Here is an 11,470-nt window from a genome sequence, read left to right as displayed (position 1 = left end):
GACATTTTTTATTTCATTTGAGTACAGGTGATGAACCCAACTTATTTTTTTAGAATTAAAATTTGAAGGGAAATATTTCTGAAATTGTGTCTCCAGACACTTCAGATGAACAATTATAACTCTCACAATTAAATCTTTAGGAAGGTTATTTTCAGTTATAAAATCATTGGTAGCCATAAACATTTCTAAAGAATCATTTCTACCCTATTCTTTAATTTGTTAACATTTTTAGTAAAACTTTCAATTTTATCTTTTAACATAAATATGTTTAAAAAATTAACTTCAAGCAACATGTTTAAATCATTTTTTTGAAAATATCTGACAAATAACAGTTTTGAAATCCATAAGTTATGAAAAAAATTAATAAAATCAGATTACTGTTCAGTCAAAAATATAACAAACTTCATCTTTCAATTTGAATAATGTTTAAACTTCATCCCCTTGAGAGTCACCTTATTTCTTCATATATAAGCTTTTGTAATTGAAGTCTGTGTCTTTCCAAAGGCTTGAAAACAAATTAAGAGCATGGCTTTTAATGAAGTTAATGATTTTGATAGTATCTCAAAAGCACAAAATCTTACTCTGGTCATTTTTTTTTTTTGGCTATGAGTGCCTCTCAATGGATCATGCAGTGAGTAAAAGTGATACGTTCTCTGACACCAGCTTTAACTTTTGCTACAAATTCAACATTCCCTTGTACATCATTGCTACAGCATCATCTGTACAGACTCTCAACGTAATTTTTCCACTGTAAATTTTCATTTGTGAAAAATGTATCAACTTCAAAATATATATCTTGCCTCTTGTATGCCCCTCCAAAGGGCAGCAGAACAATTAATTCCTTATGTGTGCTTCCTTCATGAAACAGAACAATTAATTCCTTATGTGTGCTTCCTTCCTTCATCTTATATAAAGTAACAACTGTGCCATGTTAGAAATACCAATTTTTTTCATCTAACTGAATTGCAAACTTTGGTCTGCCCTTAAGTCTGGTAATAAGCTGCTGCAACTAGTCATTACTAATTTCAGAAATTCTTTGGGAAATAATAACATTCAACAAAGGAATTTCATGAATTTCATCTCCATACTTCTTGCCATGAAGTTTTTCTGACATTTTAATAGCAGAGGGTAACATGAGATTTTCTCCTATTGTGTAGAACTTTTAAAATTTTGCAATTAAATAAGAAGTTTCATAAGATGAAAGTAAATACTTTTCATAAACAGCAACAGATTTCTCAAAACACTGTTTTTCTTTATTTGAAGATTTTAAAAGTCCCTCAAAATATTCCTGTGGTTTATTGCAGAACACTGAATGTTTGGTATTGAGATGTCATTTTAGTTTGGCTAGTTTCATGCTCTCCATAGTCAAAACTTCATTACTAATTAAGCAAGGAGGTTTTTTCACACCATCATCATTATTAGTAGTAAAATCATATTGCAAAAATGATTCAATATATTTTCTTTTCTTGTCAATTTAGGTATACTACAACATGGTAGTGAAGACTCTTACAGCATTGTCATCAGTATTTTCACCTCTTCTGTCTAAATTTAGCCTCTTATCCATAACTGAAAATTATTTTTGTCCTATAAGATAAATATTGTTAAGAATTTCTCAAATAAATACTAACTTTAGTTCATGAAATTACATTTGCTTGTGCTTAATTTAAAAAATGATGTTCACATTTACATATATACAGCAGTGATGGTGGAGAAATATTATTAAAGGACTTTTGTCTTGCTGCAATTAAACACATATGTTTCTGTAAAAGAAAGTGATGACATCAATTTAAAAAATCAAGCACTAACACAATGCAATCTAAAGATACATTAACTTGATACTTATATGCTAAGGAATGATGGTAGGAAAATATTAAATGTCTTTATTTTCCATAATTTAACTATTATGGCTCTATAAGAGCAGAAAATTTTGTATATACAGTAAAAACATTGCTATTCATAACATACAATAGTTTCAAATCTGAGCTGAGGTGCTTCTGGCAGCACTCATTGGCACTGTTTCATGATGGCATGTGTGGTACTGTTTTGTGTTCAGAATCAAGGCTGTGGCGAAGTTGCATATTACAACTTGGGCAAGGGCTTCCAGAAACACCTGATTCATTATACTTTTGATTTTGAATTAATTTTTTGGACATTGCATGTTCAGAAACCTTTTACTATTGCCAAATTTTTGGAGCCCCCCACCCCATGTTGTTACACAACCCCATATGGGATCATAACCTACAGTTTAAGAAGTGCTGAATTCTAGGGGATGATAGATTCAGAACAAAACCTATTTCCTTGATGACTTTTAAAGTGGAAGGAAGGCCTAAGCTTCCTTCTCTAGACTATCTCTTTCTCACCATAGACTACTTACACAAAATATTTTCTTAAAAGTTGAATCTAAGGAAACTCATTTATCTAAACAAAACAGTAAACAGAAGTTGGATAGGTTATACATGTAAGAATAGACAAACAACAACTACCCAAGAATACAAGAACTTTTCAGCTAGGTGTAAGATAAGCTCTAAGTACAAAAAAGGAGAGTCAGATCTCACCAAGGGGAAGTCCTCTTTGTATAATTTCTAGGGAGGCAAGCTGGAAATCAGGGGCAGGTGAAGGAGCTGACTTCATCTATGTCTTTAGTTTTTCTCTCATGTGTCTCTAAAGTCTATCTGGAATGAACCTAGTAAGTCCCTTACACAAAAGATATACAGCATTACATTCAGCATTCTCTCCATCATCAAGAGTCACTTTTCTCTCTGTATATACAGCAGCACAACCTCCCTATTCACCACTATTCCCAGCCCCTCACCCCTGCCTTCAGGGGAAACACGATAATAATGAGGTTTAATTTTTATTTATAACTCACCCATAAACTTTATAAACCACAACTATGGAAATTCACAGAAGGGTAAGGCAAGTAACTGGCAGATTTGTTTTTAGATGGACAAGAAATCAGGCTGATTTAGTGGAACCAATGCTGGACACAGAGAACTGGGATATAGGCTAATCTCACACCTCCAACTACCTTTCAGACATCTCAGAATGAACGTTCAGTAGACATCTTAAGTTCAACATGACCAAAGATAAGGAACACGTATCTTTCCCCCTATACCTTCCCACCCCAACTTTCCATTCCTGTAGAAGACACCACCATTCTCCAAGTCTCTCAGTCTCCCAATCCAGGTGTCATCTTTGACTGCTCACTATGTCTTACTAGCCATATCCAATCTATTGTTAAGACCTGTCAATTTCACCTTTGCAACATCTATCAAATATACCTCCTTCTCTCCTGTAAGATTGCTATAAGTGTGCAACAGGCCTCTATCAACTCAAGCATGGACTATTTCAGTAACCTTCTAGTGGGTCAGCTTTCTTCAAATCTCTCCACTCCAATCCATCCTCCATTCAACCACCAAAGGGATTTTCCTAAAGTAAATATTTGACCATATCACATGCACAGTACTTCAACACTCCACCCCCACCCCCAATAAACTCCAGTGGCTGCTTATCACCTCCAGGATCAAATGCAAAATCCTCTGGCATTCAAAACTCTTCATAACTTAGTCCCTCTCTTGCCTTTCCAGTTTTCTTACACCTTACTACCTGCAATATACTCTTCAATTCAATGACACTGACCTCCTGGGTGTTCTACCACCAAAACATTCCCTCTCTCAGCTCCAAATATTTTCTCTGGCTGCCCCACCATACTTAGAATGCTCTCCCTCTTCATCTCTGCCTGCTGGCTTTTCTGACTTCCTTTAAGTCCCAATTAAAGTCCATCTTCACCAGGAAGAGCTTCTCTCTGTTATTTCCCATTTATCCTACATAAAGCTGGCTTGTATATTTTTGGTTTTTGGCTCCATTAGATTTCGAGTTGCTTGGGATCAGAAATTGTTTTTTTGCCTCTTTTTGCATCCCCACCACTTAGCATAGTGTTTGTCACTTAGTAGGTGCTTAATAACTTTTGTAGACTATTAGATGCTTTGCTTTTGGCAGAAAAGAGGCCTCCAGTGAACAAAATCGTAATTCCCCATCACAACTTTAACTGGTCTCTGTGCCAGGCTTAGAGAGTCTTTCCTAAACACATCTATTTTCTTTCTGCTAGGTCAATTATAATACTCCACTGACAAAATCACTTGTTTCTCCTTCTTTTGACTTTTTCCCCAAAACTTCCCATTATGTTTACCCCCTTTGGTTCCTGGATTTCCTTCATTTGAAGAGAACTTTATAATATGCAATGCCATACCCCCTGCCCAATTTGCTCATTCAGTTTCTTTGGAATAAGACAAGGGCATCCAGAACCATAGTCTCATCATGAGTTTCATCCTACCAAGTCTCAGTGATTCCCAAGAGGTCAAATTTATCCCTTTCAATTAGAAATGCTAGTTCTACCTAGTTGTGCCTAAATTTGGGGTATATGTTTAGCCTTTTTTAGATTTTGTTTCCTGTGAATTTCTGGGTGTTCCAAATTGATATTCTTCTCATTCTTTGCATACTCTTAATAGTAGCTAATTTTGGGATGGAGTATAATAGTTTTTCTTTTTATTTTAGAGCACTTTTGCTTAGATTTGCAAGATATCTAATATATTGGTATGGATTTTTGTTAGGCAAATTCTATACTCTCCCTTAACAGGAATCTGTGAATCCTATAGTGTAAACAATATTTCAGACATAAAATCCTATTCTTAATTTTTCTCTGTTATATCAAATGCCTTCAATGGGCAACAGTAAAGAAAATACTGTGGTCTTGTTTCTTATCCGAGTTTATAAACATTGCCAATACTTTTTAGGTACCATCTGGAGTGTCATTTGCTCATGTGAATAACCAGAAATGGGTAGCTGTCATTCTGATAAGTCTTGGGAATTTCTGTTGGAATTTGGATATATGCCCCTAGGAAGACAATAACACTTTATTGTTACTATCAGGTTTCAGGAGCCTTGAATAGGAAATAACTGAATATCACTATTTTTTTCTTCCTCTGTCCCTTACTGAATGACCTCTCATCTTATAATTTCTTGGGTGGGGGGGACCAGAAATTAGGATTAAGTGACTTGCCCAGGGTCACACAGCTAGTGTATGAGGTCAAATTTGAACTCAGGTCCTCTTGACTCCAGGGCCAGTACTCTATTCACTTCACCACCTAGCTGCCCCTTAACAATAAGATTATTGTTGTTGTAGTCCTTTGTTCTTGAAGAGGGCCAAGACATCAGGAAAGTAATGCTATGATTTGCAAGTGAGTTGTATTTAAGTAAGGGAAGGCTGTGCAAAGACACCAGCCTCACTCTCTCCAACAGAGCCATCTGGGTCCAGTGGCAAGATACAGATTAGAATGACTGAAGATTGCCCCAGGGAAAGGATGAAGTATGCAACAAAAGGTGATTCAGCAGCACGGAGAGGTACCAGTAGTCAAGGTCAGAAATATCAGAGTAGAATGGTGACAGCAAGCTGATCTACTCACCCAGAAGGATGATGAGCTGAGCACAACAAGCAGTTGTCAATCAATGTAATTGACAAGCATTTATTAAATAACCTAGGGCAGCTAGGTGGTGCAGTGGATAGAGCATCAGTGCAGGAGTCAGGGGGACCTGAGTTCAAATCTCACCTCAGGCTCTTGATACTCACTAGCTGTGTGACCTTGGGCAAGTCACTTAACCCCAACTGCCTCATCCTGGGTCATCTCCAGTCATCCTGATGAATATCTGGTCACTGGATTCAGATGGCTCTGGAGAAGAAGTGAGGCTGGTGACCTGCACAGCCCTCCCTCACTCAAAACAAAGTCAAGTGCAAGTCATGTCACCATTTCTCTGATGGCATGGTCTTCTTCGGCAACAAAGGACGAACACACATTAAATAGCCTATTATGGGGCAGGTCATTATACTAGGTGCTATAAAAACAGAAACAAAAGATAGTCTCTGATCTCAGGAAATTTAGTGGTTTACAATATATTCACAAAAAAAAAGTGCAAAATATGAAATACACCAGGATGGGAATGGGGCAAGATGGTAACAACTGGGGTAATCAAGAAATGCGTCCTGTATGAAGCAAGCTGAGCCTTAAAAGGGCTAGGGAATTCCAAGAAGTAGTGAAGAGGGAGAGAATTCCAAGGACAGAGGGAAATTTCTGAATGTGGAGGAAAGATGGAACTTGTCTCAAAAAATTGATACAGATGTGCAGAGAATTCACCAACTAAACTGAGCTCTAAAAAAAAAAAACTGTAGCAGAAATGGAAGCAAGGTTAGGTAACAGAACGTTAATAGCAGTGTAAAAATAGGTTCCAGAGGGTCAATGATGAACTAATGATGAACTCAAGATGCAGAATAAGAAATAAACTTCTGGGCACAGTCAATAAAGGAACTATGCTTGTTACTTTTCTATTTGCTCCCTATGTTTAAAGTTACATAATAACTATAAGATCAAATATTTCATTTTTTAAAATGGCATAATCTATCACCCTGGTATCAGGTCAGTGGACCAAGGTTTCCCAATGATTATGAATTACTTCTAAATTCCATTCCAACTCTAAACTTAAGAATATATGGTACCTATTAATAAATACTTGATTTTTTAAAAAATATATTCAAAATTAGTGCTGGAATTTAAATTACTCTTAAAGTTAGATTATTTTGGCCAATTTTTATTTCATTATAAGAAAGGAACAATGTAATTTTTTAAACACTTTTAAATTTAGGGCCATATATTTACATCTGGAAGGTACCTCAAAGATCACCTGAATCCAACTCTTCATTTTTTATACAAGGAAACTGAGGTCCAGAGTTTGGTTAATCCAAAAGAAACAATAAGTAGCAAAGCCAAGATTCAAACTCCGGTTCTCTGGTTCCAAATCCTTTTAATTTTTTTTTTTTCACTATTTCAAGTTGCCTTTCATTAAAATTCTGTAGGACCCATACCTAACCCAGACCTAAACCAGAAGAGATGGAGGTGGGGATGAGGAAAAACACTGCCTAACCCCTTCCATCAGCTACCCAAGAGGAAGAATAGGAGCAGCTGCAGCAAGCAGACACCTGGCCATATGCAGACCACAACTTCTTAGAGATCAGTGCGCTTGGTACCACTGCCAAACCTCAACAGCACACCCCAACTTCTCCACTAACCACCAGGGCCAATCTAGCTCTCTCTGCAGCATCCTCTAGAGACTATGAGCTTCACTATTCACTTGTCACTATTACCCTATGACTTCTCTTATCTTCTATCCCTATATTAATCAGTCATTTACAAAACTGTCCCCAGCTCCCTCCTCCCTTTCTCTCAATCCTAACCCTACTGAATCACCTACTCCAACCCTGCTTCCTCTTATTGTCTTCTGGAATTCCTATTCCATTGTGAACTCACTCTCTTTCATGCTGGGCGGGTCTCATATTACTTTTATTAGCCATCACTGATAGTCTCCTCTGATGACACTGTCTATCCTCTTCATCATTGGCTGTTCCTTCTCTCATACCCTTCTTCCTCTTCCTCTTCACTCAATACTGGTCCTGGAAGGGAAGTCAAAATACCCCTTGATCTCCACTGTTACTTTCAGGCTGTTTACCTATCAACTTTTCCTTCTTTGAAGCCCACTTAAATTTTCCACCCAATTAAAATTATAACTGTAATACACTAATCCCTAAATTATTCTCATGCTTTTCCCAAGAAGTTCAGCATCTTCTTCTTCCAACTCCTGCCCTTTTACTTGTATCTTCATAGGTGCTCTCTCTAACTTCCTAAATTTCCAATTCTTCAGTATTCTTAAATCACAAGACCTACTCCTTCACTCTACCTCAGCCACACAAAGGGATAGTGACATCACACACTATATAGCTCACCACTGAACCATAAGTGTTACACTTCCCTAATTAGAAATTCTGGCATTCCCCTAACCATAACCTAGTATTACATATCTCTCTATGCCTCACTTCTCCTAAATCTTTTCTCTACCCTGAAGACATTCAATCCTTCCACTTCTCAATACCTTCTCAGGTACCCCTATTCTGACTTCACTTTCTTCCCTCTCCAACCTCAAATCTATAGTTAGCCATTTCAACTCTGGTTTTGAGTCCCTTGCCTCATTCACAATCTTCTCTTGCTAAACCTCAGTCTGAGATTATGTCCACTATCCATTTCCTTCACTCCTACTCACATGCCACTGAACAAAACTGTAGGAAGGACTGAGTATATTACAAAGTCAGTGTTATCCAGCCTCAACTAGACCCCTCACTATAGCAAGGAAGTCCTTTTATTCCTCCCTGATTCTTTTATTTCACTTCCCACAGAAACTATTCCAAACCTTCTCTTCCCTCAACCCCTCCCCGCCCAAAACATCCCTCCTTCTTAGGTGATGACTTTGCCTCTTTACTAAAAAAAACTGAAGCCATATGATGTGAGCTTGCTTATCATTTCATCTCAAAACATAACCACAACACTGTCTTCCTTTCCCCTAGTCTCTAACAAAAGAGATGGCCCTTGTCCTTGTCAAGGACAAGCTCTCCATATGTGCTTTTGATCCTATTCTTGTTTTCTCCAACAAAATGCATCCTTATTTATCCCCACCTCTCAAATCATCAATCTCTCTCTATAAATCTCCTCCTCCCCTAGAATCTTAAAACATGCCCTCTTCCCTTCCTTAAAAAAACCTGTTAGGTCCCACCATACCTTTAAGTCTTTGTCTTTTTATCTCTTCTAAGTCAAACTCCTGGAAAAAATGGTCTATATTAACCGTCTTCACTTCCCCTCTCTCATTCTTCAATCCTTTGCAATTTAGTTTCTTACCTTAATACTCAACTGAAACTGCTTTCTCCAAAGTTACCAAAATGATCTCTTGACAAATCAGATGCTTCCCAGTTCTTGTCCTTCTTAAACTATCCATTGCATGACACTATAGACAACTTGATCCTCCTGTTTTCATGACATGTCTCCTGATTTTTGTCTTCAACGATTCCCTCTTAATTATTCATTTCACATCCCCTAACTATAGGTGCTCAAGAGTGTATCCTAGGCTCTCATCTATTCCATTGTGAATTCACTCCCTTTCACGCTGGACCTGTCTCTTATTACTTTTATTGGCTATCAGTTCACATTGGCTTAACTATCACCACTATGCAGATGACTTACATATCTATATATCAGGCCCCAGCCTCTCTCAAACTTCAGTCTCCTAACACTATTGGATATTTCAAAATGGCCATATCAAGACATCTTAAAACTTAACATGTCCGAATCTGAACTCATTCCCTCTCCTTCCTTCCAAATCTCCGTTTCTGTTGACACCACCATTCTTCCAGGTTCATAACTTTTAAACACAGCTCAGACACTATCTTCTTTATGAAGCCTTTCTTTATGCCAACTGCTTCTGCCTTCCCTTCCAAACTATCCTGTATTTAACTGTATATATTTATGCTGTAAATTTTTACATGTACTATTCCCCTCTCCTCATTAAAAGGAAAATTCCTTATAAGTACATGCTTCATTCTTTGTACTTTTATTCCCAGGGTCTAGCACAGTGCTTGGCACAAGGAAGTTGCTTAACATTTAATTCACTGTTATTAGGCATTTTTATGTTAGTTATGAAGTTTTAAGAAATTAACAGTAACTAAAATAATAATCATTTTATTATCACTATATAACAATATAATAACAATAACTAAAATAACAATAACAAAAATGAGTATTTTTCTTTTGTTTTCAACATTTATGGAACCATTATAAAGGCTAAAGGAGAATGGCATCAGGTTTTTATGCAAATTTTATGACTAAGCAGCCTATTTACCTGTAATCTAGATGTTCATCTAAATGTTTTTGTACATTCAGGCCCCTGCAGGCAAGAACTTATTTTTTGAACTCCTAACAATATTTCCTTTAAATTTCGAGTTTTCTGGCTTTTAAACTTCCCATCACAGAGCAGCACATGCTATTTTGCAACTCTCATTGGAAACGTAGGATGATACAACTCAACACGTCTAAGCACCGCCTAAAATTGGACTACTGGTTTCTGAATTATTACACAGATATTTGGTGAGATTCCTTGTTTTTACACAAACTCCAGCAAAGGATGATTTGGATGGTTTTATTACCTAATGCATGTTTTCAGCTTCTAAACATTTGGATGACCCGTAGTTTTGAGCAGTCAACTACTTCTGGACAGTGGCCAAATTGAACATGGGCCCCCAACTTTCCATCTGCTTAAATGTTTTTAATTCTTCCATGTTTTCTTTGGAAAATTCACACCTTTTTTCTCTTATAGATAAGGGGGTGGAAAAATCAGATGACTCCCGATCATCATGCAGTAGTTTTTCTCACATGATGTATTAGCCAAGGGGGAACTCCCTCCCCCCCAACATTCTTTAAAGTCATCAGCTGCTCCATCTAGCCAACTGGTTGTCTGAACCACTTAGTTCCACTACCCCACCCCCCAGCCCCACTCCCCGATCACCCGGCTACAAACAGGGGCAGACAGATCCCCCTGAGATGCCTGTCATCCCCTCTGCAGGTGCTGCGGACTCTGACCCACGGGCTTCCAACTTGGCAGGAAGAGGCTTCGGGTTCAAAGCCTCAAGAGCATCAGCTCCACCCAAGCAAGATAAGCGAGACGGAGGCCTGCGTCAGGAAGCATGGGGTGGGGGGCGGTACAGCCAGGGGGAAACCAACACTTCGGGCTCTTCTCCTGTTACCTTAGCCCCGGAAAGGAGGGAGGGGGGTGTTTGCAGATAACATCTTCTGACACCTCCGAGACTTACTGGGTTTTCACCCTCGGAACTTAGACTGCGAGGGAGTCGCAAGTGACAAGAAAACACCCCGTTTCCCGGCAGGGCGAGGGCGGGGTGGGGACAAGGGTGTCCCCGCTTCTCCCTCGTTAGCGAGGGCGGCTCCGCGCCCCTGTGTTGGACGGTCTGCGTCTTCACACGTAGCTTCCAGCCGCCCCCCTTAGCCTCTCCCGGGCTCCGCCGCCCTTAACGGCGGCTAACGTTCCCAGTTACCGCGGGCTGCTCCCCTCCCTCTGCACACCCCGGCCCGGCCCATGGCAGCCGGCAGCCGGCCTCGGGCCACCCAGCTCCTTGGGTCGGCCAGCGGCCCGACTCCGGGTGTCCCTCGCCCCGGCCCCTCACGCCTTGTTCCTCCTTCCTCGCACTCCCCAAAGAAGCAGCACCCGGGGACTCCGGCGTCCCCGGCCTGAAAGCAAAGCAGCAAGCTCGCGAAGGCAAGTCGGCGACCGACCCTCGAAAGCGCGAGAGTGAAGGAAAGCCGAGCCCCGGAGGACCAGACGAGGGACGAACGTTAGCGGGCACGTGACCGGGGGAGGAGACGGAAGCTCAACCAATGACAAAGCGCCGTGCCTGGCAGTGGGACGGTGCAGGGGCCTAAGTGGGGCGGGGTCCGGAACCCGGGCAAAGCGGAACGGGGCGGGGAAAGAGAATGGGGGCGGGGTTACGAGAGGGGGAGAGGAAGGGGGAGGGGGGCGGTCAGGGCTGGGG

General features: G+C 39.8%; 1 long non-coding RNA gene across 1 annotated transcript; it reads right to left on the bottom strand.

Annotated features, from left to right (window-relative positions):
• Positions 1 to 385: 385 nt before the first annotated feature.
• Positions 386 to 11,383, bottom strand: LOC140518244 (uncharacterized). Its single transcript, XR_011971878.1, has 3 exons — positions 10,736 to 11,383; positions 7,356 to 7,498; positions 386 to 505 (listed from the first exon to the last, which is right to left on the bottom strand). It is a non-coding gene; the product is annotated as an uncharacterized lncRNA (long non-coding RNA).
• Positions 11,384 to 11,470: the final 87 nt, after the last annotated feature.

Source organism: Notamacropus eugenii, chromosome 1, assembly GCF_028372415.1.
Source record: "Notamacropus eugenii isolate mMacEug1 chromosome 1, mMacEug1.pri_v2, whole genome shotgun sequence".
In the NCBI taxonomy this organism is placed as follows: domain Eukaryota; kingdom Metazoa; phylum Chordata; class Mammalia; order Diprotodontia; family Macropodidae; genus Notamacropus; species Notamacropus eugenii.
This window is presented reverse-complemented; position numbering and strand designations above follow the sequence as displayed.